A 23,343-nucleotide genomic window follows, 5' to 3' on the forward strand; every position below is an offset into this window, starting at 1 on the left:
CAATACACTTCTAAGTACTGACGCAAAAAGAAAAGAAAAAGAAAAGCCACCAACTAAATAAAAGAATAAAGTGAATCCAGTCTGTGAAAGGCTGACTGACTATGATTGCATCAAGAGTTAAAATGGCACTTGATAAATTTCAGCTACCATTTTTATTTATTTTTTAAAGATTTTATTTGAGAGAGAGAGACACACACCCAGAGTGTGAGCAGTGAGCATGAGCAGGAGGAGGAGCAGGGGCAGAGGGAGAAGCAGACTCCCCACTGAGCAGGGAGCCTGACCTGGGCCTCGATCCCAGGACCCCAGGATCATGACCTGAGCTGAAGGCAGCCGCTTAACTGAGCCACCCAGGTGCCCCTCGGCTACCGCTTTAATAAAAACTCAAGCAAAATAAAAGGAAACTAAAATATGACACACTTTTTTCCAAATCTAATACTGCAAGATATTCAACAGTAAACACTGAAGCCATTTCCATTAAAATCAGGACATGGAATTGTCTATAACTGATAAACATTATTTTAATTTATAATATGATTTAATAATATTTAATAATTTATTTAATATAATGAATTTAATAATTCAATGATTTAATACTATAATTTAATAATATAATGAAAACAAATAACTAGTATAATATTAAAAGATACAAAATAATCTTTATCTATAGTTGCCATGATTATATACATAGAAAACTACAGGAACTACTAAAAGCTTTTAGAATTACAGTTGACCCTATAACAACGCAGGGGGGTGCTGGGGTGCTGACTCCCATGTGGTCAAATATCCATGTATAACTTGATTCCTCCAAAACGTAACTACTGGAGCGCATGGGTGGCTCAGTCAGTTAAGCATCTGCCTTCAGCGCAGGTCATGATCTCTGGGCCCTGGGATTGAGCCCAGCATTGGCATCAGGCTCCTTGCTCAGCGGGGAGTCTGCTTCTTTCTCTCTCCCTCTGCCCCTTCCCCCCACTTGTGTTCTCCCTGTCTCTCAGATGGATAAAATTTAAAAAAAAAACCAAAAACAAACCCAAACTACTAATAGTCTGCTCTTGACTGCCTTATGGATAACATGAACAGTGAACTGACACGAATTTTGCAGATTATGTATATTATATGCCATACTCTTAGAATAAGGTCATAAGGAAGAAAAAAGAAAATGTTAAGAAAATCATAAGAAAAATACATCTATAGCACTGTACTGTATTTACTGGAAAAAATGTGCATATAAGTGTACCCATGCAGATCAAACCTGTATTTTTCAGAGGTCAAGTGTAATTAAGTTTTTTGGCAAAGTGACTGGATAAAAAAAAAAAGAAATTTAAATGTCTCTTCTAGTAATACTAAGTAGAGGACAAAAAGTAGTGTAAATATACCAGTCACAAAACTATAGAAATCATAAAACAGGAATCTCAAGTAAGGCATAAAAACAATATATAAAAAGATGTAAATAAATGGATATACTATGTATCTGGCATAACCTGACAATACAAAAAAGACTATCTTTCCAAAATTAATATATACATGTAATAAGACTTAAGATTCCCAATAAATTTTCAAAACTAGAAAATGATTTTAAAGTTCAGATGTAAAAATACAGAGTTTTAATCAAGAAGAATATTTTCAAAAAGAAAAGTAACTTCATGTTTGACCTACTAGATAGCAAAACTCCAAGTGAGCTGAACTCACAAAAGCAGTATTTCTATCCGTAGCAGGTATCCAGTAAGACAAGAGTGACAAAACATCAAGAAACAACATTTAGATACCTAGTCAAAAAGATTTATTAAGTGTGTATTTTAGTTCAGCCCCTCTGTTCCAAACTTAAGTACTGGGGGTGGATAGACTTAAGAAGGTACAAGATTCAAGTCTTGGAGGAGAAGAAATGCAAAGCTGTGAGCAGGGATACAGCTAGGGACTTGTAAAGCTCTGCGTCTCTGAGCACTCGTGAATGGCTACGAGGCTGCCCTTCTGAGGACACAAGGACTAAGCACGCTCCACAAGAGGAACAGGGGCCATGCTCGCTGCTTAAAGCCAAAAACTGGCTTTCAGACAGGCTCCTGAAAGAAGATAAGGAAATGCTTATACCACCTGTTGCCTTGGCTAAAGCTTGTTGGACACTGCAGTCTACTTAAGAGACGTAGAAGTCTCTTGACTAATACGGAACAAAGCAGTCGAACAGATCAGTGGCTGAATTGGCAAGGCTGCTAATTCACCTTGAAAAAGAACCTGAAAACTCTAACGTACACCTGCTTTTAGTTTGTGGGCCCAGGTGTTAGAAAGTACAAACCGTAATAAAGAGAAGTAAGTATAGAAAAAGATGAACAAAATGAAGAAATCCTTTAAATTTCCCAATCAAAATGAGACTACAGAAGCAAAACTCTAAAATACACCAAATACACAGAAGGCCAGGGAAATATACAACTGCAACATGAATGCCTTCTAGATGACATGAACAAGTGGACGGTAAGACAAAGAGGACATTTTAAAAAGTATTTAGGATATGTAAAAGAAAAAAGGAACCATTAGCACTGAAAGTTAAAGCTGAACATCAGTATTTATTGAGATATTTAGCTAATTTTCCACAACTGAAAAATATATTGTTGAAGTGAAAATGCATACCACACTGAAGAAGATAAAAATAAACTCTCACGTGGGCCCACTGTAGAATATCAACACATAATCCTAAAAGCTTCTGAAGAGAAAAGGCAGATTATCTCAAAACAAAACAAAACAAAACAAAAAAAACCACTAATGACAATAAACAATGGCACAAAGTACTAAGGGTAAAGAACTGCCAGCCTAGAACTGACTGCCCAGATAAAGTATCACTGAAAATGAGGGCAAAATAAGGTATTTTAAGACACTAAAAAGGTAACAGCTTACTATCCACAGAACCTCACAAAAGAACTATTTGAGGATCTGCTTCAGTAGAAAGACAAGTAAAAAAAAAAAAAAAAAAAAAAAAAAAACAGAAGAAATACATGGCTCAAAGAAACAATAATCAGCACAAAAAATGATGAAATATGTAACTAAAAAGAACGAAATTCTTTAAAAATACTACTGCTTTTAAAACCTATAACCCATATTTAACATGCTAGAATACAATTAATGGTACTTTGCATATAAAGACATAGGAAAACATCACCCACATTCAAGAGAAAAGAAACAAGAGAGAATGACTCTGAGATGATGAAGTGTTTGAAATTAAAATATAAAGAATTCTGGAGCAGCTGTTGTTCCAATGCTCAAGGATGTAAAGGGAAATGTGCTTGCACTGAATGAAATGATAGCGATTTCAACAAAGAAAAAGAATAAAAAACCCCAAAATTCTGGAGCTGAAAAATATCAGAAATAATCATCTACTTATGTACTTAATGGCACACTGGAAAAAGCAAAACAAGTAAGTAAAGATGAAGACAGAGCAATCTGAAGAACAGAGAGAAAAAATATTAAGGGAAAAAAGAGAGCCCCCTGAGGCAGCATCAAAAGGTCTAACATACATGTAACCAGAGTCCCACAAGGAAAAAAAGAGAGTGGGTTAAAAATTTTGAGAACAATTTCCCAGATTTGGGAAAAGAAAAACATTTATAAATTCAAAAAGCATGGCAAACCTCAGCAGGTTAAATACAAAGAAAAGCACACCTAGGCACAAATCAGTCGAACTGCTGAAAACTAAAAAACACTGAAAGCAGCCAGGAAAAAAAAGACATTTTACTGTCATAGGAACACTGAGCTGAATACTCACTTGTGCATTTCTCCTAAGAATATATGAAGCCCAGAAGAGAGTGAAATGAAATCTCTATCAAACCAAAGCGGGACTCATGCTATATTATCACATTTAAGGTCCTTAAATTCACTGCACTATACAAAACCAGGCAGTAAAAACCACAGGGCTTATGGGGAAAAATGGGGTTAAGAGCACAGCATTCCCAAACTCTATCAGTAACACATTAAAAAAGAGAAGAACCCAATTTAAAAAACCCCCAAATTCAGTAAGAACCATTTTACACATGCTAAATTGTTTAAAACACATAAACACTACAATAAATATGGCACTTTACACTGAAAAAGACCTAAAGTTTACTTGGGGAAGCAGGTGACACAGCACTGTAGCTTGTGGGTTATTGTGAAGTGCTGGAAGGAAAGTTACTTGACGGGCAAATCTGTCCCAGCAGATGTGGACGGGTGTGGCTTGCAACACAGGGAACCAACACAGTTGGTACATGTTTGAGGTGTGCAGGATATATAAAAACAAGCTCAAATTCAACAGCAGTGAGGGAGTGGCAAGATTTTTAAAGCACATGAGCAAAAATGTATTATTGTGGTACTATGTGTTTAGCAAAGGAAACAAGACATAAAAAATTTTCAGATCAATATATCAATACAGATATTTACGAATTTTACATTTATTAGCATTTTTAAAATTATGGTTGTACCAAATATCAAATAACAGAGACTAAGACAAGTTTAGTTTAATTCCTACTACAGATAGGTTTAAGTCTACTAAGCTTATTAGTTTCCCATCTGTTCTCTCCATTCATCCTCTCCTATGTTCTTTGTATTTTTCTATATTTAACCTTTGTTAACTTTTTGCTATACATTTTGGTTATTGTATTAATGAACACCTTAAGTGTTAAAAACTGCATCTTTGACATATCCTTGATTGAATTAGTATATTTATCACATGATGACAATGTAAAACACAAAACTTCTTAAGGCCTGTTGACCTCTTCCCACATTTTTGCTACCGTTGTCATGTTTTATTTCTTAAGATTTTATCTGTCAGAGAGAGAGAGAGGGAGTACAAGCAGGGGGAGCTGCAGGTAGAGGGAGAAGCAGGCTCTCCGCTGAGCAAGGAGCTTGATGTGGGACTCGATCCCAGGACCCCGGGACCATGACCTGAGCCAAAGGCAGACACTTAACCGACTGAGCCACCCAGGTGTCCCATGTTTTATTTCTTTATATGTTGCACACTCCACAAGAATGTCACCGTTATTGCTTTATATAGTTAATGCTATTTTACTCTACTAGATACACAACAGACTTCTCATCAGAAACCATGGAAGCCAGAAGGCAGTGGGATGATCTACTGTGATGCTGAAAGAAAAGCCTGTTAAAGCAAGAATTCTATACGGAGCAAAACTATACTTCAAAAATGGAGAAACAAAGATATTCCCAACTAAACAAAAACTGAAAATTTGTCACTAACAAACCTGCATATTAAGAAATAATACGGCAGAAAAGAAAGGAAACTAGATAGTAACTCAAATCCACACAAAGCAAGGACATCAATAAAGATAACTACACAGATGAACATAAAAGACAGTACAAATGACTTGTTTCTAATTCTCTTCTATCTAAAAAACAAAGCAGTGATTATAACATTTTGGGTTTAAATTGTATACATACATAATTTTGTGACAATAATAGCAAAAAGGAGAAGGAAGAAAATAGATATATTATGGAGCAAAATTTAACATACTATTGGAATTAAGTTGTACCACTCCAAATTAAGATATTATCTGAGTAATCCTCCAGAGCAACCACTAAGAAAATAATTCAAGGGGCACCTGGGTGGCTCAGTCAGTTAAGTGTCTGACTCTTGGTTGTGGCTCAGGTCATGATTTCAGGGTTCTAGGATCCAGCCCTGCACTGGGCTCTGCACTCAGCAGGGAGTCTGCTTGGGATTCTCTCTCCCCTGCCCCTCTCCCTGTTCACTCACTCTCTCTCAAATAAATAAATAAATCTTTATTAAAAAAAAAAAAAAAGGAACTCAATAACTACAGAAAAGAAACCACAATGGAATTAAAAGGTATACTAGAAAACATTTAATTCATACAAAAGAAAGCAACAAGGGAAGATCAGAAAAAGAGATGTAAGACATGTAACAAGTATCAAAATGGCAGACTTAAGGACTATGTTATCAATAATGAGAATAAATGCAAATGGATAAAATCATCCAATCAAAAGGCAGAGATCCACTGGATAGTCTTTTCCTTTTTGGAAAAAGATCCAGTGATATGTACTCTACAGGGGACACTTTAGATTTGAACATACAAACAGGATGAAAGTAAAAGGAAGGAAAAAAACATACTGAATAGTAATCAAATGAGAGGCTAGATATCTATACTAATTCCAGACAAAACAGACTTTAAGACAAAAGTTGTTACTAAAAACAAAAGAACATATGTATCATGATAAAAGAGTCAATACATCAAGAAGACATAAAAATTACATACAAATACAAACCAAACAACAGAGTCCTATTTAAAGCTAAACCTCAAAGAATTAAAATACACAATTCACAATAGCTGACAACTTCAATAACTCACTTTGAATGATGGATGCAACAACTAGACAGAAGATCAACAAGGAAACGCAAAACTGAACACAACTGTAAACCAAACAGAACTAACAGACATCTGTAGAACTCTCTGCTAACCATGGTGGAGACATTCTTCTCAAGAGCACACAGAAGAATCTCCAGTATCTATTAGGCCATAAAACAAGCCTCAATACATTTAAAATAACTGAAATTATAAGCAGTATATTATCCAACCACAAGGGAATTAAATCAGAAATTACAAACAAGAAAAATTTCAATGTACACAAATATGTGGAAACTAAACAACACACTAAAAAAAAACAAAGAAATCACAAGGGAAATTAGAAAATACTTAAAAATGAATGAGAATGAAAACATAACACATCAAAACTTACAGGATGAGTCTAAAGTAGTATTTAGAAGGAAATTTATAGCTGCAATTGCCTATATTTAAAAAAAGAAATATCTCAGGGCACCTGGCTGGCTCAGTCAGTAGAGTGTGCGACTCTTGATCTCGGGTTGTTGAGTTCAAGCCCCATGCTGGGTGTAGAGACTATTTAAAAATGAAATCTTAAAAAAAAAAGAAAATAAATATCTCTAATAATCCAACTTTCTACGGTGAGAAACTAGACAATAAAATTTAAAAAAACAAAAAACAAAAAAACCCTAGTAACCCCAAAGCAGGCAATGGGAAAGAAATAATAAGATTAGAGCAGAAATGAATGAAATAGAGACCAGAAAAACAAAAGAATCAATGAATCCAAAAGTTGGTTCTACTAAGAGGAAAAAAGACTCAATCAAATTGGGAACAAAAGAATGGTAATTACTACCAAAGTAAAAAAGAGATTTTAAGAAAATAAAAATAATTATAAGAAAATACTATGAACAACTATAAAGCAACATATTACATAACCTACTTAAAATGGACAAACTCCTAAAAGTCATAAACTACCAAAACTGAATAGCAATCTTAAAACTTTCCACAAAGAAAAGCTGTGCTCAGATGGCTTCATTGGTGAATTCTACCAAACATAAAGAAAAATCATCACCAATCCTCAGACTCCTCCCCACAAATTAGGAACACTTTCTAACTAATCCTACATAGCCAGTGTTACCCTACTGTCAAAATCAAAGACACCACAAGAAAACAATAAAACTATCTTTATGAATATATGTGCTCATATCTTCAACTAGCAAACCAAATCTGGCAACACACAAAAAGGATTATACATCATGACCAAGGGGAATTTACCCTAGAAATACAGGTTGGTTTAGAAACATGATCAATGTAATACACCACACTGAGAGAATAAAGAATAAAAGCAACATGATCACTGACACAGAAAAAGATTCAAGACAAAATCCATCATCCCTTCTTTATAACAACACTCAACAAATTAGGAATAAAAGGGAACCTCCTCACCTGGTAAAAAGCATCTATTACAAAAATCCATAGCTAACATCATACTTATTGGTAAAAGACTAAATGCTTTCCCCCTAAACAAGAAAAGGATATCCTCTTTTACCATTTTTATTCAACACAGGACTAGAGGTTCTAGCTTGAGCAATAAGGCAAGAAAAAGCAAAGGCATCCATATTGTAAAGATAGGAGTAAACATCCTCTATTCACATACAACACAATTTTGTATATAAAAAATCCTAAAGGATCCTTACCAAAAAACTAATACACAAGTTCAGTAAGATTGCAGGATACCAAGTTCAATATGCAAAAATCAGTTTGGGGGCACCTAGGTGGCTCAGTTGGTTGGGCGTCTGACTCTTGATTTCGGCTCGGGTCACAGCCTCAGGGCGGTGGGATCAAGCCCCACACTGGCCCCATGCTCAGCAAGGACTCTGCTTGGGATTCTCTCTCTCCCTCTCCCTCTGCCCCTCCCCCATGCTCACGTGCGTGCTCTCTAAATAAATAAAATCTTGAATCAGTTTTATTTCTATTCTTTAGCAACAATTTCAAAATGAATTTAACAATTCCATTTACAACAGAATCAAGAAGAATAAAATACTTAGAAATAAAGTTAACAAAAAAAGTGCAAGACTTGAATGCTAAAAACTACAAAACATTGTTGAAAGAAATTAATGAACACCTAAATAAATGTAAAGATAACCATGTTCATGGACTGGAAGAATACTGTTAATGCTGTCCTAATTAATCTAGAGATACAAGACAATCCCTATCAAAATTCTAACTTGCTTTCCTGCAGAAATTAACAAACTGATCCTGAAATTCATATGGAAATGCAGGGGGCCCAGGAGAGCCAAAACAATCTTGCAAAAGAAAAACTTGGTGTACTCACATTTCACAATGTTAAAACTCACTATAAAGTTAAAATAATTAAGAGAATGTCTTATTACTGGCTTAAAAACAGACATACATATTAATGCAACAGAATTAAGAATTTAGAAGTTGACCCTTAAGTTTATGGTCAATTGACCTGGACAAGAGAAACAAGACAATCTAATGGAAGAAAGATTGTCTCTTCAACAACTGACGCTGGGACTAGATGTATCTATGCAAAAGAATGAAAGTGAAGCAATGCCTCAACACCATATATAAAAATTAACTTAAAATGGACTAGAAAACTAAGAGGAAAAGCTAAAAAGTATAAACTCTTAGACAAAAACACCAGAGTAAATCTTCATAACCTTGGATTAGGCAACAGTTTCTCAGATATTACACCAAAAACACAAGTAACAACAACAAAAAGATAAAGTAGACTTCATAAAATTATAAAACTTTTGTGTGTTGAAGAATACTATCAAGGAATTTGAAACAGGAGAAAATATATGCAAATCATATAGCTGTTAGGGGATTTCTATCCAGAATACATAAACAACTCTTATAATTTAGCAATAAAAAGAAAATCCAATTAAAATATGTGCAAAGGACCTGAATAGACATTTCTCCAAAGAAAATAGCCAGTAAGTACATGAAAAGATGCTCAGTATCATTAGTCATTAGGGAAATGCAAATCAAAACCACTATGAGATTTCACTTCACACACCCTAAGAGGACTAGAATCAAGAATATATGTATTGTCAAGAATGAGCATTTAGAATTTTCACAGTTGGTGACAATGAAAAACAGTGCAGTCACTTTGGAAAATGGTAATGGTACCACCTTGAAATGGTAATCATAGTTTATGACCCACCAATTCAACTCCTGGCATCTATCCAGGAGAAATGAAAACATATCCACACAAAAACGCTGCACAAATGTTCGTTAAGAGCATCATTCATAATAGCCAAAAACATGTTTCTACCTACTGATGAATGGATAAACAAAATGTGACATATCCTTACAATGGAATATTATTTGGGAACAAAAAGGAATGAATACTGATATATGCTACAGCAGGAATGAATTCTTAAAACATTGTTACGATAAATAAGCCAGGGAGTGCCTGGGTGGCTCAGTAAGTTGAGTGTCCAGCTCTTGGTTTTGGCTCGGGTCTGGTCCTGATCTCTTGATCTCAGGGTTGTGGGGTTGTTCTCAGGAAAGTCTGCTTCTCTCCCTTCCCCCTCTGCTCTTCCCTACCTCCTCTCTCTCTCTCTAAAATAAATGGATGAGGGCGCCTGGGTGGCTCAGTTGGTTAGGCGACTGCCTTCGGCTCAGGTCATGATCCTGGAGTCCCTGGATCAAGTCCCGCATCGGGCTCCCTGCTCGGCAGGGAGTCTGCTTCTCCCTCTGACCCTCCCCCCTCTCATGTGCTTGCTCTCTCTCATTCTCTCTCTCTCAAATAAATAAATAAAATCTTTAAAAAATAAAAAAATAAAATAAAATAAATGGATGGATCTTTGAGGGGGGGAGGGTAAATAAGCTGGAAACAAAACAAAGGACACATGTTGTATGATTTCACTTATATAAAATGCCCAGTGTAGGCAAATCCATAGAAACAAAACAGGTAAGTGATTGCCTAGGATTGGGAGAAGTGACTGCTAATGGGTATAGGATTTCTTTCTCAGGTGGTATATCAATTCTAAAATTAAATAGTGGTAAGGATCGCACAATTCTGTGAACATACTAAAAACTACCTAATTGTATGCTTTTAAGGATACATTTTTATGATTCTGAATTATGTCTCAATAAAACTCTCATTACAGCATAAACAAGAGGTCTTTTGTTTTCAGCTCCAATATGTAAAGAGCTTGGAATCTGTCATTCCTTCCCCACAACAAGAAAAAAAAAGTTGAACAAATAAAGCTACAGAGCTTACCATGAGCAGGAGCCTCTGAAGAAAAGTAACTGGTAAGAATACTTCAGAAAAAATAACGAATTCCTAAAGGCAGAGTATAAACTAGCTTCAAGCTTTAACACTCCTGAAGGCCCAGTCTTAAGCCTCCACATATATTCATGAGTTTTACCTTTAGTAGCTCTGCCAGATTATCATCCAGGAGGAAGATTTCTTCCAGTTTTGGGCATGGGAAGAGGAAAAGTAACCATTCTGAGATATGGTCAGAGCAATGTGTCCTCCTTTTATTTATTTATTTTTGAGAGAGACAGACAGACAGACAGACAGACAGAGGTGGGAGTGGAGAGGGAAGAGCTGAGGGACAGAGAGAATCCCAAGCAGGCTCCACGCCCAGCCCCATGCAGGGCTCAATCTCACAACCCTGAGACCACCACCTGAGCTGAAATCAAAGAGTTGGATGCTTAGCTTAACTGAATCACAATGTGTCCTCTTTAACAAACACCTGCCTTCAAGGCAACTACTTTATCAGAACCTTTTTGGAATTAGAAAAAGGGCATTTAGACAACTCCAGTTCCAGTTAGCCTTCATGACTAAAGAGGGGGAAGGAGGGAAGACTAAGTTCTTCTGTAGTTCACAGGAAAGGAACTCTACTCCACTGTAACAACTGAGTTTTAATCATAAAATTATAGAACACTTCCTTTCCCTGGTACCTTATCACATCAGCAAAGTTCTAGTATAATAGTATAGTAACAGATTACAACTTAGAGAGGTACAAGACACAGACTCTATTTTAGGAGTTTCTAGGGAAACCACAAATAATAGTGAAAACAAAAACAAGGAAACCTGAGAAAAATGAAGCCTCTGAAACCATCAAACAATATACACACCAAGCAAACATTAAACACAACTTGACTCCTAGCCAGATTCTAAAACTTCACACTAAAGATCTATTTACCTAAGTTCCTATTACCCAATAAATCACATAAAATTTTCAACAAAAGATTACATTGACTACTAAAAAGTAAGAAAAGTACATTCTGAAGAAACAAATCAAGCATCATAACCAAACTCAGATAAGACAGAGATTCTGGAATCATCTAACCAGAATTTAAGATAACTGTTATTAATATACTAAGCTATAAAAAATAGTTTTTTTAAATCCTAGAAGGTAAAAACACTACCACAAAAACGCTTTTGATGATTTCATCATTAGGCTAAACACAACTGGAGAAGCAATCAGTGAGCCTGAAGATATGTTAATAAAAACCTCCCAAACTGAAATGCCAAGAGAAAAAAAGGAATGGAAAAAATCAGAGCAGAACATACAAGAACTGCAGGACAATTATGAAAGGTATAACATACACATAATGGGCATACCATAAGAAGAAGAAAGAAACTTGGGTATTTTAAGTAATAATGGCTGGGAATTTTTCCAAAATTAGCAACAGGCATGAAACCAAATTTCAGAAAGCTCAGAGAACACTAAATAGGATAAACTCCAAAACATAAGCATCTAGGCTTATATTCAGATTTCAGAAAGTCAAAAAGAAAATCTTGAAATAAAGGACAAAACGAAACAAAAACTTACCTTTAAGGAAGAGAGTTAAGAATTACATCAGATTTCCTCCCAGAAACCATGTAAGCAAGATGACAATGGAGTGAAATATCTGAGTGTTGAAAGAAAAACTATTCTAGAATTCGGTATCCAGCAAAATTATCCTCCAAAAGTTAAAGACAAATAAAGACTTCTCAGGCAAAAGAAATATTAAAAGTTCTTGAGAGAAGGAAAAAGTATAGACAGAAACTCAGATCTACATAAAGAAAAAGACAAGGAATAAATGAAGATAAAATAAGATCTTTCATTCTTATTCTGAATTGATCTTAACTGTTGAAAATAATAACAGTGACAATGAATTAGGCAACTATAGTTTATGGATAAGTGAAATGAGAGCAATAGTACATGAGAAGGGAGGGAAAAATTGATTATCATCTGTTATAAAGCACCTGCTGCACTACTGTAAAATGGTAAAGTGTTATTTGAAAAGGGACTTGTATTCATTAAAAATGTCTACTGCAAACTCTAAGGCAACTACCAATAAAATTTTAAAAAGAAGTATAATTGGTATCTTAAAACAGGAGAGAAAATGCAATCATAAAAAATGTTCAATTAAAACGAGAGAAGGAAGAAAACAGATTTAAAAAAATAAAGCAACAAGGAACAAATGCGATGAACAGAAAGCAATTACCAATAATGCTGACATTAACCCAGTTACAATAGTCACTTTCGATGTGAAAGGTCTAATTTACCAATTAAACCGACAGACTGGATAAGAACACAAGGCCTAAGTATATGTCATCTACAAGAAACTCACTTTAAATATAAAGACAGATCCCTGAAACAAATTATATTAATAAAATAAATATAAATAAATAAATAAGACACAGATTAAAAGTAAAGGGATGGAGAAAGGTATATCATGTTAATAAATACTTATCAAAAGAAAGCAGGACTAGCCATATTAATTTCAAAGCAGATTTAACAAGAAAAATTACCAGAATTAAAGAGAAGAATTTCATAATGATAAAGAATCAATTCTCAAAGAAGACATAATAATCCTTATTATGTTCATTCACCTTATAACTGAGTGTCAAAAGCTGTGAGGCAAAAACTGATGGAACTGCAAAGAAAAACAGTCAAATCCAGACATCAACAAATTTGCATTATTAACTGGCAGACACAGCAAGCAGAAAATAAGTAAGGATGTAGTCAAACTCAAAGCACCATCCATCAACTGGATTTCATTGACATTGACAGAATACTTCTATTCTGTGCCAGTAACAGCAGAATACACATTCTTCTCAAATTCACAAAAGCATTCACCAAGACAGACCACCTTCTGCTCCAGCAATCACACTCCTAGGTATTTACCCAAATGAGCTGAAACCTTATGTCCAGACAAAACTTGCACATGCATGTATATGACAGTTATTGTTCATAACTGTTAAAAACTGGCAGTAACCAAGATGTCCCTTGATAGGTGCATGAATAAAAACTGTAATACATCCATACAAAGGAGTATTGTTATTCAGTGACACAAAGAAAAATCTATCAAGCCATGAAAAGACATGGAAGAATATCTTAAATGCATATTGCTAAGTGCAAAGAGGTCAGTTTGAAAGGCTACATACCATATGATTCCAATTATAACCTTCGAGAAAAGGTAAAATTACAGAGACAGAAAAAAGATCAGTGGTTGCCAGGAGTGTGGAGATGGAGGGTAGAAGGGGGAAGGATGAACAGGTGGAACTAGAGGGGATTTTTAGGGCAGCGAAACTATTCTGTACGACACTGCAATGGTGGATAGATGATACTATGCATTTGCCAAACCCCACAGAGCTGTACAATACAAAGAGTAAACCCTACTGTAATCTAAGAATCTTAGTTAATAATATCAATATTGGTTTATCAATTATAACAAATGTACATTAATGCAAGATGTTAATAGGAGAAACTGGGGGAGGGAGGGGTATAGAGTAATTCTCTGTACTATCTGCTTTAATTTTTCTGTAAATCTAAAACTGTCCTAAAAACCAAAGCCCACTATTTAGGGGGGAAAACACCATAAATAAATACAAAGGGCAAACAGGAGAAATATTCCAACATACATAATAAAGAATTATCCTTAATATATAGTATGCTTAAAAATATTGTGAAAAAAATGTTCACACAAAACCTGTTTGCAAATACTTACGGCAGCTGCACTCTTAATGACATATCAACAACACAAAGTCCTTCAACTGGTGAAGGGATGAATAAACTGTGGTACTACCTGACAATGGAATACTAACTCAGTAATGAAAAGCAACAAGCTACTGCTACAAGCATCAGTGTGGATTAATATCACATGTAATACCCGAAAAGAAGTCAGTCAGTCTCCAAGATTACATATGATACAATTCCATTCATATGCCATTTCTAAAAAATGAAAAAAGAAAACCACTGAGGGAGGAGAATGGGTCAGTGGCTCTCAGGAGTTACCAGTGTAGAGAAGATTGCTGGTCATTCCCTGTTAGGGAAGAATGGGGAGGGATGAAATTGTTTTATATCATGATGGTGGTAGTGGCTTGGCTGCAGGACTCTGCCTTTGTCAAAACTCACAGAACTGTATAAAAAAAAAACAAAAAGTAAATTTTACTGTACATTACTTAAAATGCAGGGCTGTTTATATTATTTAAAAGCCAAGGCTGTCCCGCATCGGGCTCCCTGCTCAGCGGGGAGCCTGCTTCTCCCTCTCCCTCTGCTCCCCCTTCTTGTGCTCTCTCTTTCGCTGACAAATAAAATCTTAAAAAAAAAAAAAAAAAGCCAAGGCTAACCTATATGTGTAACAATAAAGGAAAGTAACAGATCACTTTATATGCATATATTAAAATGGGGAGCACTCGCGTCCCCCATCTCAAGAAGGCCCTCTAGCAGCGGCTAGAGGAAGAGACAGCCCCGCAACAGAGAAGCCAGCAAACTTCAGCAGGCCCTGCGAGAATCCCCAGTGCCTCAAACAAAACACATCTATGTGGTTATTATCAATGCTGCTATAAAAAAAAATGTAATAAAACGTAAAGATATCACACAATAATAGAGGAGGAAAGCATGTTAGGAAACAGTGTGTACTTTTCCTAGAAATGTAAAGTGACGATATTTTTTAAAGGGCAAATACGACCCTTTTGAGTGAAATAATTCAACTTTTGGCAGCTTCAAAAAGACTGGTGAACTAGACATTTGTGTCATATAGGACTACAGTTAGATTTTAATTTAATTTAATCTTAAGATTTAATCTTAATTACAATAATTCATTTAACCACGCCTTATTTGAAACTCAGAAGCAATTTTATCAATGTGACTTAACAGAAGTGTTCATGAATTTCAGAAATAAAGAAAATTTCACATTACACGACATGTTAGCTGTTCAGTAAGCATTATCTAGTGGGTATAATGGTAACCAATCAAATTCCTTGTTTGGTGCCTAATTTTAAAATTTCAAACTCTGAGTAGTTTCTTCTTGTTACTCTAGGTGCAAGAAGGATCTTTTTGTCTTACAAGACTTGAAAATTACTTAACACCTTTTGAAGTGAATGTCGTATTTCTGTCAGATGGCATGATGAATACAGTAGGACTCTTAAATTAAGAGCACCAAAAGAGAACTACTGCTTCAAGATACACTGGTGCACGTGTACCTATTTCTATATATAGAAATCTACGACACTTATCTGTAACCCACAAGCTACCGATCTTTTTTTTTTTAAGATTTTATTTATTTGAAAGAGTGAGAGAGAACACAAGCAGGGGGGAGGAGCAGAGGGAGAGGGAGAAGCGGACTCCCCCACTGAGCAGGGAGCCCAACGTGGGGCTCGATCCCAGGACCCTGGGATCATGACCTGAGCCGAAGGCAGACGCTTAACCCACTGAGCCACCCAGGCGCTCCCCATAAGCTACCAATCTTAAGCCTGTGTAAAAGATATGAACATACATCCACTTCTTTATGTGAAAGAAAAAACATAACTACTTTCAACCGTTAAAAGTAAACTGCAGATATACACCCAATTGTTGACTGATAGAGTAGTGCTATAAAATTAAACCAAAAACATTTCATCAAAAGCTGCAGATGTTCTTGTGAAAATACTTCAATCAGGTTTTTAAAAGATGCGTATTTCAGGGTTAAAAAACAATCACTAATCAAGTCAGTTTAGAACTTACCAAAAAAGCAAACAAAAAGACAACAACTGTCTAGAGAGCTAAGGTTCTGAAAGATTATGAACACATCAGAAATTATGAGAAAAGAAACATATGAAACTTCACTTGACCATTAAACTAGTCACGCTTTTTACGGTCTGTATTTCATATGACGTCCTGAACATCTTAAAAAGTTTGCTGGCCAAGGACGTGGCCTGGAGCATCTCTCACATACAAACCAGCCAATCCCGAGTCCGCAGCCCCGGCTGACCTCTTATCTCACTTTCACACACACTATCATGCCAGTATTTCCCGTGACCGAAATCATCCCAGAGTCAGAGACCACCACAACAGCCCAAAGCCTTCCCAATTCCTTCAAACTGGCTCCTCCTAAACTGTTCAGTCTGGCCCTGCTTTGCCCTTCCCTTGGGAACCCCAAGAAAGGCTCTGACCTAGGCCTTTCCCTTACTCCTGTCTTCTGCCGCCTGACCAAAACCAGGTACACTTCCCCTGGGGCCCTTCGTGGCCGGTGGGGCCTCCCTCTCTAGGACCTGTGAGTATAATAAACGTCCTTCCAAGCCTTGTTCTTGTTTCCTCCTGCAGTTGTAACAACTTCACCGTACCACATCCAACATGTACATTCCTGGAACAGCCACTATTACCATACAAAAGTGATTCAAGAATATGAGTATCTAAAATATTACAAATTAAGTAATAATCAGTAGATGACTATCTGAGCTAACAGAATTAAGGTTAAATCTAGAAGTGAAGTAAAGGAAAATGGAAATAATTATCCACAATACTACTATTCAAACCTAGAGCATTTTGATTTCTTCTCTGTGATGCAAAACTTTGTTCCAGTTCCAATCCTCAACTGACAGCAAAGCAGCTACATCTCTCTTTCTTTATACAGTACTACCCTTCCCCCATTCCTCCTAAAGCAGAAGGATCCTGGAAAACAGAACAGGCTCTAATACTTGCCTCTGGAAAGTCCACAATAATATATATCAACCTCTGAGATGCATATTTCTCCCATTACCTCTAAAAGAGCTATAAAAATAAACAGTACGGGGGCGCCTGGGTGGTTCAGTTGGTTGAGCATCTGCCTCCGCCTCAGGTCAGGATCCCAGGGTCCTGGGATTGAGCCCCGTATCAGGCTCCCTGCTCAGCGGGGAGTCTGCTTCTCCCTCTCCCTCTGCCCCTAACCACCCACCCCCCACTCGAGCTCTCTCGCTCTAATAAACAAAATCTTTTTAAAAATAAATAAAAAATAAACAGTACCTTAAATTAAGGAGTGGCTATGGTTACGAAAACAGCCTTCAAGTACCTATTCATTTATCCTGCCTTTTAAATAATAATTAAGACAATAAAACTTGAAGATCCATGAAAGCAGAATACTAGTTCGAGTTTCTCCAATAACTCTTTGTCAAGGAATCACATTTGTAGTTAATTACAACAACAAATAAACATAACTTGGTTTCCTGACGTTTTAAAGTAGCCTGTTATAGTGTTAAACATAAAGGAAAATAATTTATCACATTTTATGTATAAAGAAATCCTTTCACCTCACAGGCACTAAATTGTGACTCTATTAATAAAGTGAAATATCTGGCTAACAAAATCAATTCTTTATATTGTACTCCATACTTTAAATTCTTACTTTTCAGCATGTCCCTGAAAAATTGATGAACAATAAACAGCGGCAATTCCAAATCATAAAAATAAGTTAATAAGAAATTGCTTCACATTTCTGGGGCACCTGGCTGGCTCACAGTTGGTAAAACATGCGACTTTTGATCTTGGGGTTCTGAGTCTGAGGCCCATGTTGGGTGTGGAGATTGCTTAAAAATAAAATCAAAAAAAAAAAAAAAAGAAAGAAATTGCTTCACATTTCAATTTTATAAACTTTGGGTACTATCCATCATACCAAGTAAGGTGTACCTACAAAACTATGCAGATTGCGGTATAATTTATTGATTTTTCAGCAATAACCTTTCTCTTCACAAGTGTTAGAACTTAAAATTTACATTGGATCTTTAAAACTTTTTAAAGAATTTATTTATTTGAGAGACAGAAAGCGAGAGCAAGAGCGGAGAGGGAGGGGCAGAGGGAACCCAATGAGGGACTTGATCCCAGGACCCTGGGATCATGACCTGAGCTGAAGGCAGATGCTTAACCAACTGAACCACTCAGGTGCCCCTCTTCAAGACTTTTCAATAGGAAGTCTCCAATTTATAATACAGATAAGTAGAATAATAGTGTTTTTACTTGCATCATATAAGAACTAGAAGAAAAAATTGTATGAGAAGTGAAGACAAAACAGAATGTAAGAGTGAACAGTCCCCATAGAAAAAGATGGAACAGAGAAAATTTTCTAAGTAAACAAAGAAGAAAAGTAAAAGGTTTTGTGAAGAAATGATATAGAAGTTAGGCAAAGAAGATCCAGCATATGACGTAATTAGAGTCCCCCAAAAAGAAACCTATGTAATGGAACAGAATACTGAAAATTATCATACAAGTAAACTTTCTGAAATAAAAGAAGACCTGAAATTATCATTTAAGGCCATATACAGAAGTTAACACCAAGATATATTCAGTACCAGCTCTTTAAAGAAAAATCTTTTGGCCATCCAAGTGAAAGACCAATTTTTTTTTTTTTTTAAAGTAGGCTCCTACCCAGCATGGAGCCCAGCGTGGGGCTTGAACTCACAACCCTGACATGAAGACCTGAGCTGAGAGCAAGAGTCAGATGCTTAACTAACTGAGCCACCCAAGTGCCCCAAGACCAATTTTCTTATAAGGAAAAAGAGATGGCATAAGACTTTAACAATGAATTTACTTCACATCCAAGTCTATGGAGCTCAAAAAAATATACGCCAGGGATTTTATATCCAGTCAAACCTTCAAATAAAATGGATGTATTGGTCACAAACAGTTATGAACCAGAAAGGACTTAAATAATATTGTTCCCACGAGCTCTTCCTGAGTTCTCGAGGAAAGAATGATCTTCAGATGACCAAAAAAGACCAAAAAAAAAAAAAGAATGACCAAATAAAACCCTAAGAGAAGCTTTGGCCTAAGGCCTGGTATTAAACATACTGCATTTGTAACTAACACTAAATGATGAGGTAACAGAGTTGTGTATGCAAATACTATGTGCTTTTTACAACATGTAGACATAACAGAATAACAAAATGGGGGAGAGTTTACCAAAAAAAGAATCAACTACTGATACATTGGACTATCCACATGAATCTCAAATGCACCATGCTGACTGAAAAGAAAGCCTTACTCAAGAGGGTTACATTTATGCATTCTGGTTTAAAAAAAAAAAAAAATACAGGAATAGAGAACACATCAGTGGTTGCCAGGAGTTAGGAGTGGGAGGAGGATCTGATTATAAAGGGAGCAGTTAAGAGGGAATTTGGGGAGGTGAGGAAATAGTTCTGTTCTTGACTGTAAGCATTTGTCTCTAAGCATTGTCAAAACTCACAGAACTATATATCCCCTTCCCAAAAAGTGGATTTTACTGCAGGCGTATCAGTAAGAGATTTTTAAATGCCCCCCCCCCCCCGCCCCGATACTAGGGAAGAGAGGGGAAATGAAGAGGTTACTAGCTGATTTCATTATGGCTCACAAAAGAGATGATCTTAAAAGGAGGGGACTATAAGTGTTAGTATAAAAGTAACTTTGTCAATGTAAAACTACACTAACCTTTCCCCCAAAAGAGAGCAATGAAAATAGACCACATCATAAAAAAAAAAAAATTCAAAAGTGACAAATATGTTTCAAGTTTCCTTTCACTCCTATCTCCAGCTAACCACTTCCCCTATCTAGAAGCAACTACTGTCATCATATATTTGTGCTATCTGTTCAGAGTTTTCTGAAGTATATTTGGTTATACAGCTGACCTTGAACAACATGGGTTGGAACTGCACGATCCACTTAGACATGGATTTTTAATAATAGAGTACTGTAGATGTATTTTCTGTTCCTTATGAATTTCTTAATTACATTTCCTTTTCTCTAGCTTACTTTACTGTATGAACACAACATATAGCACAGATATAAAATATGTGTTAATCAACTGTTTATGTTATCGGTAACAAATCTGGCCGACAGTAGGCTATTAGTAGTTAAGTTTCTGGGGAGTCAAAAGTTACACACAGAAAGCAGGGGTAGCAATACTTCTATCAGACAAAATAGACTTTAAAACAAAGACTGTAACAAAAGACAAACAGGTACTACATGATAAAAAAGGTATCAACCCAACAAGAGGATGTAACAATTTTAAGTATCTATGCATCCAACACTGGAACACCTAAATATATAGCAAACGTTAACCGATATAAAGGGAGAAATGGACAGTAAAACAATAGTAGGGGACTTTAACAACCGACTTACACCAATAGATAGATCACCCAGACGGAAAATCAATGTGAATGACACACTGACCAGATGGACTTAAATATATACAAAACATTCCATCCAAAAACAACAGAATACACATTCTTTTCAAGTGCATGTGGAACATTCTCCAGGAGAGATCACATGGTAGGCCACAAAAGAGTCTCAGTAAATTTAAGAATACTGAAATCTTATCATGCATCTTTTCTGACCACAGCAGTATGAAACTAGAAATCAATCACAAGAAAAACACTGGAAAATACACAAACATGTGGAGGCTAAACAGCATGCTACTATACAACCAATGGGTCAATGAAGAAATCAAAGAAGAAACCAAAAGTACATGGAGACACATGAAACGAAAATGGAAACACAAAAGACCGAAATCTCTGGGACACGGCAAAAGCAATTAAAAGAGGGAAATTTACAGGGATATTGGCCTACCTTAAGAAACCAAAAGAATCTCAAATAAATAATCTAGCCCTACATCCAAAGGAACTAGAAAAAGAACAAAGTCCAAAGTTAGTAAAAGGAAGGAAATAAGAAAGATCAGAAGAGCAGAAATAATGAAATAAGAGACCAAAAATCAATAGAAAAGATCAAAGAAACCAAGAGCTGGTTCTCTGAAAGGAAAAACAGAATTGATAAACCTCTAGGTAGACTCATCAAGAGGGAGGAATCAAATAAAACCAGAAATGAGAGAGAAATAAATAACAATTGACACTGCAGAAATATAAAGACTACTGCAGGGGCGCCTGCGTGGCTCAGTCGGTTAAACGTCTGACTGCAGATTTCAGCTCAAGGTCATGATCTCAGGGTCCTGGGACAGAGCGCCACATCAGGATCCGCACTTGGCGTGGAGTCCGCTTGAGAGTCTGTCTCTCCCTCTCCTCCTCCCCACACTTGTACACACGCTCTCTCTAAATAAATAAATAAAATCTTTAAGAAAAAAAAAAGACTACTGCAAAAAAAAAAATATGCCAATAAATCGGACAGCCTAGAAAAAAACAGATAAATTCCTAGAAACATACAGTCTTCCAAAAACTGAATCAGGAAGAAACAGAAACTCTGAACAGACTGATTACTGGTAACAAAACTGAATCAGTAATCACAAAACCTTCAACAAACCAAAGTCCAAGACCAGACGGATTCACAGGTAAATTCTACAAAACATTTAAAGTTAATCCTTATTTTGCTCAAACTATTCCAAAAAAATAGAAGAAGGTAAGCTTCCAAACACATTCTACAAGGTCAGTATCAAAACCAGAAAAGGCACTACAAAAAAAGAGAACTACAGGCCAATAACCCTGATGAACATATATGCAAATTTCCTCAACAAAATATTAGCAAACCACATTCAACAACATTAAAGGATCATTCACCATGATCAAGCCGGCTTTGTTCCAGGGATGCAACAAAGATGGCTCAGTATACACAAATCAATCCGTATGATACACATTAACAAAGGAAAGGATACAAATCATATGATCATCTCAATAGAAGCAGAAAAGGCACCTGACATAATTCAACATCCATTTATGATAAAAACTCTCAAAAAAGTGGGTTTAGAGGGAACATAACTCAACATATAAAGACAGTATATGAAAACCCACAACTGGGGTGCCTGGGTGAGTTGTGTAAGTTCCTTATATATTGGTTGAGCCTCTGCCCTCGGCTTAGGTCATGATCTCCCAGTCCTGGGATCGAGCCCAGCATTGGGCTGCTTCTCCCTCTCCCTCTGCCCCTCCTCCCTGCTTGTGCGCTCTCCCTTACTCTATCTGAAATAAATAAAGTCTTAAAAAGAAACAAAACACACAAAAAAAACCAAACACCCACAACTAACATCATATTCAATGGTGACAACTGAGAACTTTTCCTCTAAGATCAGGGTAAGACAAGGATGACCACTCTAGCCACTTTTATTCAATATAGTCCCAGAAGTCCTAGTCAAAGCAATCAGAAAGAAAAAAAATAGAAGACATCCAAATTGGTAAGAAAGAAGTTACACTGTCACTATGTGCAGATGGTGTAATACTATACATAGAAAACCCTAAAAATTCCACCAAGAACTATTAGAATAAATGAATTTGGTAAAGTTGCCGGATACAAAATTAACATACAGAAATTGGTTGTGTTTCTATATACTAATAACAAAATAACAGAAAGAGAACTAAGAAAACAATTCCAATTACAATTACATCAAAAAATAAAATACCTAGGAATAAACTTAACCAAGAAAGTGAAAGACCTGTACTCTTGAAAAACTATAAAACACTGGAAAACTATGTCATGCTCATGGACTGGAAGAATTAATACTGTTAAAATGTCCATACTACCTAAAGCAATCTACAGATTCAATGTAATCCCTATCAAAACACCAACAGCATTTTTCACAGAAGTAGAACAATACTAAAATTTGTATGGAACCACAAAAGACCCTGAATAGTTCTCAAAGCAATCTTGAAAGAACAAAGCTGGAGATATCATAATCCCAGATTACAAAATATACTACAAAAGATAGTAATCGAAACAGTATGGTGGCACAAAAATAAACACGCAGATCAGTGAAACAGAACACAAGGTTCAGAAATAAACCTACACTTCTATGGACAATTAATCTATGACAAAGGAGGCAAGGATATACAATGGGGGAAAGATAGTCTCTTCAATAAATAGTGCTG

At 36.0% G+C, this 23,343-nt stretch overlaps 1 protein-coding gene across 1 annotated transcript in view; it reads right to left on the reverse strand.

The window, feature by feature from the left end:
• RANBP9 (RAN binding protein 9) overlaps window positions 1-23,343 on the reverse strand; it is a 91,420-nt gene that overhangs the window by 40,973 nt on the left and 27,104 nt on the right. The window lies entirely within an intron of this gene.

Source organism: Mirounga leonina, unplaced genomic scaffold (assembly GCF_011800145.1).
Source record: "Mirounga leonina isolate KUSES-001 unplaced genomic scaffold, KU_Mleo_1.0 Mir_366, whole genome shotgun sequence".
In the NCBI taxonomy this organism is placed as follows: domain Eukaryota; kingdom Metazoa; phylum Chordata; class Mammalia; order Carnivora; family Phocidae; genus Mirounga; species Mirounga leonina.